The 8,466-nt window shown below is 33.9% G+C and overlaps 1 pseudogene; it reads left to right on the forward strand.

The window, feature by feature from the left end:
• Nucleotides 1-5,427, forward strand: part of LOC129509394 (RNA/RNP complex-1-interacting phosphatase-like) — a 117,828-nt pseudogene extending 112,401 nt beyond the window's left edge.
• Nucleotides 5,428-8,466: the final 3,039 nt, after the last annotated feature.

Raw genomic sequence — 8,466 nt, forward strand, 5'->3', positions numbered from 1 at the left:
AGGCTCCCGGTGCATGGAGCCTGCTTCTCCCTCTGCCTATGTCTCTGCCTCTTTCTCTCTCTCTCTCTCTCTGTGAGACTATCATAAAATAAATTAAAAAATTAAAAAAAAAAAAAAAAAAAAAAAAAACGCCAGTCAGCCTGTTTGAGTCCAGTACAGACTTAATTTTCATGTTAAGAGAAGTATCTCCTCTATCCTAGATAGCTGGTTTTATCATTTAATTCATCCTTCATCTTCCATAAAATATATCTGAGAATTATAGCCCATTTCTGCATTTCTGGTATATTTTTCAAAAGGATCTTGTCTTACATTTTTGTTGTTGTTTGTTTTTAACCAACATCTTTTGTTATGGTTATTTGACCCTTTCTTCAACTCAATTTAAACAATTTATAAAACTACAGATTATTTTATTAGTAACAGAGGCCATTGCCATAAATGGAATAAAAGAATCTCTATGTACAATGTCATATTTTACAAAAATTTTAGATTACATGTTTTCATTTTAAGACCACTACTTAATTCTTAGATTCACAAATCTGTAGCTTAAACTTACTTCAATATTTTTGATGCTACTTTACATATCAAAATTTAACATTTGGTGACTTGTTAAACTATTCAGCCTTTTAAATGATAATAGGAAATTTTATGGATATCCATGTCTATATTCTAATCATCAATACTATTCTGTGAGAACCCTAAAGATGGAGAAGACATGAAATATTTTATAAATACTGGAAGCTTCTCTCTTTCATTTGTTTCTTGCATATATCTAAGATGACTTCACTATCTATTAGATAAAGTCAGCCCCCATAAATCTTATACAGATACAAAATCATTTAAAGAAAAATTTGAAATAGATATTTGAGTGAAGTTCATAACATATCTATGACTTATCTATTATATTCTATTTTTCATAGTCATTTTCATAACCTAAATATCCTACCAATAATAACAATTATAAATAATAATTATTTTTAAAAAACTGAACTCTTATGGATTATATATACTCCATAAGTTATGGAGTCTGTTAATAACTTATTTAGCAAGTGTTTATTGAGTTCTTTTTTCTTGTTTGTTTATTGAGTTCTTACTAAATATAAGACACTGTGATAGATAATATGGAAAAGAGAAGGATAGGACCTCCCCTTAACTTTCAATTTTACTGTGAAAACTATATACTACTTTGTAATTAAATAAGAAATCCAACAAATTTTTAAATAGAGAATAAAGGGTAAAGGATAATATACTTCACTTGGAATGATAAAAGAAAGCCTCTTTGAGGAGGTGACTTTGAAACTGAGAAGTGAAGAAAAGGAGAAAAGAAAGATCAAGAGAAGAGTAGCTTAGGTGGCATATTAGTTATCCATTGCTGCATAACAAATTACTTCAAAAATAATTGGCTTAAAACAATATACATTTATTAGTCACGGTTTCTGCAGGTCATGAATCTAGGTACAGCTATTCTGAGAACCTCTGATTTGTGTGGTTTCTGAAGATTCTACTGGAGCAGGATTTGCTTCTAAGCTCACTCAGGTGGATATAGTCAGAATTAGTTCCTCACCAGCTATTGGACTGAAGACTTCAGTTCTTTGATGACTTTTGGTCAAAGACCTCCTTCAGTGCTCTGCCTCATGGCCCTCTCCTTAGGGCAGCTCACTACACTGCAGCTGGCTTCTCTTAGAGGAAATAAGAAATAGTATTCAGTCTTTTATACCTAATCACTGAAGTGGCATTCCATTATATTGCTGTAGTCTATTCATTAGAAGCTGATTACTGGATCCAGTCCATACTCAGAAGAAAGAACTAAACAAGGATGTGAATTTCAGGAATTAGAGATCACTGGAGGCCATCTTAGAATCTGCCCACCATAAGTGGAAAAAATCAGTGTGATATCCACAGTCCTGAGTGAGGAAATAGCTTGGAATATTCTAGGAATTGTCAAGAGACCAGTGTAACTGAAAAGTCAGGAGGGAGACAAGAATGTGTAATGAGATTGGGACAATACAACCCAGATAATTTAGGGCTGTGTGGGTCATGGTAGGAAGTTGTGAGTGTAAAAGTGAGAATACCTTTCCAGAAAATCTTCCTTTTAATAAAAGATATGGGATTTTAAAAATGAGTAAAAGAATGTTGAATATATCCAAATTTATACTTTCAATGAACTAGGGTGCAGTGTAACCCTGAATCCTCACACGCATACATCCAGTGATGAGGGAACTATGAATTATGCATGTAACATTTCTCAGCTTCTCACAGTTTTCACTGGAGCCTGCATTTCAACACTGATTGCAAACGGTCCATGAATCCACCCAAAGCCAGATATGCTGAACAAAAGCTGCTGTTGCCTGGGACAACCCTAGCCTTTAAGCATGTTAGGACATAAATTGTGTTTCTAGGAATTTTACACAGGATTTTTTTAAGCCTGTCCTTGCAAACCAAATGTTTCACATAATTTGAAGTTTCTTATGAATTTTTCCAAGTATGTTGTTTGTAACACCACTACAGAGATGAATTTTAATGTACAATTGGAGAACATATTCGCTGAGATATTTGATCCTGTAATTTACGGTATTGTTCTTTGTATAGTTGACTTTTTCTGCCATGAAGGCAGTGTTTCTTGGAAATTTTTCTACTTCCATAAAGTGGATAATGGAACCTAAGTACTTGCTATACATATATAATAGAGTCTAGAGATTTATTAGATATAACCTGGAGAGAGAGAAAATGTCAAAAAATTGAAAAAATATTCATCTGTAGGGAAATGAAATGGAAAAGAGCAATAACTTCCCATAATAAGTATTTTTAAAAACATCCTACCTAAAATCATTCTATTGGAGAAGCCATTCTCTTTGATCTATCATCTATGTTACAATAATATTTTATTAAGTAAATCAACTTATACGATTTTTCTTAGCTATTTGACTATATATCCATGCATGTATCCAGGAAGATGGAGATCATATTTTAATTTTATCATGTGCGCAAAATAAAGTTATACCATAGTTATAAATGGAAATATCATTTCATTTTAGGCCATGGCTCTTTATTTTGTTCAACATTAGTGTTCCAGCTATTAATTATTTTATGTCTTAGCCACACATTAACAAAGAGCTAATTGAAGAAGACAAAATAAGTATCAAGTAATTCCCCTAAACCCCCTTTCTCAGTAATTGTTTCTCCTTTTAAGAGAACATTATCTTTCTCACAGATGGTTGAAGTGATGTATTGTGGGAAATTAAACACATTTGGCTTTTTTCCTGAATTTTCTACTTCGCAACTAAGGCTGGTAACCCCAGAAGTATTATTTAACTCTTCCCCAGATACCTTCTAATCAACAGCAGTAGGATTCACAGTTGGAAAACTTTTTTCTTTTATGGTCCCCAAACACTGTTTAACTTTCTTTTTATTCCTCTTTTAAGGATTTGTAACATTTTAGGATAGCATGTGATAAAGAATATTTATTTTTAATCCAAAGGTAGGATTTAAAACAGACTTACTTGTAATCATCTAAAAATTTAATACTGTTAAATGTCCCTAGAGATAGGTCCGTGAACTGATGCAACCTTTCAGGAGAACCATCTAGCAATATCTCAACATTTTAAATGTGCAGACCTTTTTTTATCTATTTATTCAATTTCTGTTAATTAAATAAAGGGGAAAATATTTTTACACAATAATAAATATAAGAATATCTATTTTAGGTGTTTATGTGATGAAAAATGAATCTGTATGCTCATGTATAATTGATAAAATAATAATAATTAATAGTAGATCACTTTTACCAGGTTCTTACTATGCATCAGCAATATACTAAGTACTTTACATTTGTTAAATCATTTCATTTTCTCTATATCCTAATAATAATGTAATTGTCCCAATTCTTTGGATGAAGAAGATGAGCTGTAGAGATACTAAATACTAGCTCAAAGTTAGATAGTGAGTAAGTAGCAGATTTAAACATATTATGAATTCATATTATGAAATAATTAAGCAAAAGATAGGCTTGACATTTATGTACTGGTGTGAATGATAGTTAAGGGTTAAAAGCATACAGTAGAATAATATGTTTAATATCGCATTTATAAATAAACATATTTGCATATGAACTATAAATAAAGGGCATCCAATCAATTTCCTATAAGTTGTGGAGTATATATCTGTTTGCTTACTCTAGTTCATATCTCTAGTGATGGCCCCTAATCCCACTCTCCTGCTGGCTCCCATGTTTTATAAAGATGAGACTGAATTTGACATCCAGAAAACAGCAGAGAGAGCCAGAGTGAGGGGGGCAGAATAAGAGAGTAAGAGGCATTATTGGCAATACTGGATTTCTAGTGTAGAGAGGAGAAATAATTTTTCCTCCAGCCTTCCAGATTCCTGGCTGAGAACTCCTCCCCACTCCTCTCCTGCTAATAAAAAGATTAACAGGAGAGGAACAAACACAAGTTTAATAACATAAATACCTCTTGTATAATGGGAAATATCCAAGAAAATGAAGTAACTCTCCAAAATGACCTAAGTCATCACCTTAAATACTATTTCCAACTAAAGACAGAAGAAAAATATTGGGAGTTGGCGGAAGGCCAGTAATGCAAGGTTACCAGAAAAGCAGAGTAAAAAAGGATATTGTTGTTACACAAATTTAAATCTGCATTCTTAATTTTTTTAAAGATTTTTATACTTGAAAGACAGAGAGGGGGCAGAGACATAGGCAAAGGGAGAAGCAGGCTCCCTGCCGGGAGCCCGATGTGGGATTCGATCCCTGGTCTCCAGGATCCCACCCTGGGCCAAAGGCAGGCGCCAAACCGCTGCGCCACCCAGGGATCCCTGTTAATGAGTTTTTAAAAGAAAATACAGACAATGACAAACTTATTGGTGTTCATTGTACCCATGGTTTAAACAGGACTGGCTACCTCATCTGCAGATATTTGATTGATGTACAAGGCATGAGGCCAGATGATGCAATTGAATTATTCAATAGGTGCCGCACATTGCTTAGAAAGACAAAACTACACTGAAGACCTTCAGAAAGATCTCATCAGAAGGAATAGGGATTCCAGTGTATCGAGATCAAGTGGTTTTAAAGATACAACACATATGATGGAACCAGTCCACACCACTATTAAATCTGTTAATCAAGGACATTGGTATAACCTACATCAGACCCAAGGTTACCCAGTACCTTCTCGGCATTTCCACAGTCAGACCCAAGATTTGCAGCAGTCAGTAAGAAAATTTTCACAGAATCAGAACATTTACCAGAGAGGCCATATCCCTCCTCCTGGTGCCACTGGAGAGGACTATTCACAAAGGAGGTACTCTTGGAACATAAAGCCAAATGCCAGTCAAGGAGCCCAGAATGCAATGTGGTATCCTGGCAGTTATTACAGACTATCCTGTCCAACCTATTGTGGGTGGACTGAATGACACAAACCTGTCCTGGAAATCTTCCTATAGGCAGAGCAGGACTGAAGACAGCTGGAGTGACTTCTTATAAGATCAAGCCAAATGAGGTTTATAATCTATTTTATTGCTCCCTTATGTGTTCATGCTTAAAGAAAAATGACTCGATACTTACCTCTTTGCTGATAAATTTACATTATTTGCAACAGTAAAGGAAATAATCTGTCATCCAGTTTTAAAACTTTTTTAAGGAAGATGATATTGTAGAACTGATAATATAATAAAGAATTTCCCGTGTAAATTTTTTTTAAAAAAGTACCCAAATCTGCATTCTTCATTAATAAGAGTTTCTAGAGATGGTGTAGAGAAGGACACCCTCTTACAAGAGATTTCCCTCCTAAGAGTAAATGTCTCTTTTAAGAGGAAAAGTTCTACTCTGTTTTCAGAGCCTTTCAAAAATGGTTAGCCCCAAATAAGTTTTATGGCACAGAGTCATACTGTGGGGTGACAAATTCTGCTCCCTGGTTCCAGCTCCTCCTCTGTATTTACCAACTATTTCAATCTGTGAAGGCTTACTTTTTCTTAAGCTACTTTGACCTGGAACTTTATGATTTGAAATAGTGCTTTTTAGCTGTTGAAGGGTCATTTGTTTGATCCTGGGACATTTTAGGTTATTCCATTCTGGGTTTGTTTTTATTGTATGTGGGTTTTTTTTTTTTTTTTGGTTTCATCTTTTTGCTTAGTTTTTATTCTGTGCTTTCATTTCACATACAGATTTCCTCCATTACCTGAAAGTAGAGGGCTCCTACGAAAACTTTTGTAAGTTGAAATGGCATGAAGTAAAGAAGCAATTACCATTAATTTATATGGAAACATTTTTGAGAGTTCCCAAACCCCAAAACTAACCTCTCTTAGGCTTTTCTGATATCTTAAGATATATCTTGCTAATGGATTCACAACATAACCAAGATAAAACATAGATGTTCATAGACAATTCAAAGCTACAGCAGCTTGATGCTGAAATGCCGAGTATGGTTCCTCAGGAAGAAGCCACGTGGGCCCCTCAGGATGCTGCTACCTGTAGAGTGGCTCTTTGCAAAACAAATGTTGAACACTATATTTACTATATTTGCTTTTTGCTCTTCTTTTTTTTTTGTAGAAGTAAAAATCCTCTTTGGATTTATTTCAGTTAGGAAAGACAGCTACTAATGTAGGTCTTTCATAAAAGTTAGTGGCATGATATGAACTTTAGAAAAGCAAGGGATACCTGTATGTGTATTTTAAACATTTTTATTGCAAATATACTAACAAAGCCACACAAAGTATAATTCTTGGTTAATTTTCATTTCAGATTCACTTGTTACAATTAGCTGGCAAAAAAGGTAAAAAAATGGGTCTAGAAAGGAACATAGTGATGCTTATGCATGGTCTATGATGTTTACTTGTTACATTGTTAATTTCTTGATTAGTGATGGCAAATCATAGCTAAGACCAATGGTTTCAACTTTATTTCAATTGTGATCTCTACTAGCCAAGAATATTTTTGTTAGATTCTATTTATGTGATTTGTAATGAGAAAATAAGAGATGTTAAAAAATATTGTGGTATAAAATTTCTCATAATATCAAAATACTTTCTCAGAGTACATATACATATACACAGACATATATACCACATATGTATAGGTGCCTATGCATACACACATTCTTTTGCCTCGGATATCACAAGTCATTTTCCTGCTAGGCAAAACATTGATTGGAAGTTATACCAGACAGTTTATGGGTTCACCAGCACTACCTAGAGACCATTAGATCTTATTTAAATGCATCAGAGCTTCAATTCATAGTAAGTGACTCAAGTAGTCCTTACTAATCAGATTCCCAGAATACTTCTGGGAGCTTGGAACTCCATTATTTCTACTTCATAGGATAACTATTTTGGAGGAAATCTCTAAATTGTGAAATATTGACTTGTTTACTAAAACAAAAATGAAAGCAGCAGCAATAGTTAGAAAAAGAATACTGCTCCAAACATTCTAAAATCAATATCCAACAGAGCCTCAGTGGACAAACAGAAGATAGCTATGTTCCAGTCTTCTGGGGCATTTTTCTCTACCATTTTGGGTATAAATTGCCTTGTTATCAAGAAAACCAAAACAGCAATGTCTAGGAGAGAAAGAAAGACGCATCATACTCCCCAGTAAATTATTAACAAAGAAGATAAATCAACATGTTTTGCAGGCCCTACTACAACATTTATGAATTGCTCTCAGTCCTGAAGAGGAATATAATAATTTAGTTCTTGGATTTTGAGAGTTGTATTTAAATATATTTTAAAGATTTCAAGACAGATTTGTTTTTGCCTTTCAGGTGTTACATAACAATCATTGCCAAAATTCTACTTGCTTTGGTTATTTCCTTCGAACAATTTACCATATTATGTACTTATGCTCTAAACACCTGTGTTTTTAATTTGCTTAAAAACATTTCTATTAAATGTTCTTTCTTAAAATTTTGTTGGAAAAAAGTACCTTTTGATATTTACTAATTTTGTATTTTAAGTGAAGATGGCCTCTCATATGGCTCATTTGTATACTCACTGATATTTCTAAGTATTTTTTTAGATTCCAATCTTTGCTACAAGTTATCTTATGCTCTGCCAAGATGAACAATGAGAAGTAAAGCTGAGAGGAAGCTTTTCATATCAGGTTAAATTTATAACTTGTTGAAGAAAATTAATACCTAAAACAATAATTTTACTAGAAGTCGATAAGGGTTATAATGCTATGACAATAATGCTTTGAGGGAACACATAGGAAATCAAATCTATTTGCCTGAGCAACTTGGGGAAAAGCACTTGGTAGATGAGCAGGAACTTGCTTTCTCTTTTTAAAAAGATGTATTCATTTATTTATTTGAGAGAGAGAATACAGGGAAAGATCAGAGGGAGAGAATCCCAAGCAGACTCCCTACTGAGTATGGAGCCCAACATGGGACTCCATCCTATAACCCCCAGATCATGACCTGAGCTAAAACCAAGAGTTAGATGCCTGACTGACTGAGC

The sequence above is a fragment of the Nyctereutes procyonoides genome, unplaced genomic scaffold, assembly GCF_905146905.1.
Source record: "Nyctereutes procyonoides isolate TBG_1078 unplaced genomic scaffold, NYPRO_anot_genome, whole genome shotgun sequence".
Taxonomy (NCBI): domain Eukaryota; kingdom Metazoa; phylum Chordata; class Mammalia; order Carnivora; family Canidae; genus Nyctereutes; species Nyctereutes procyonoides.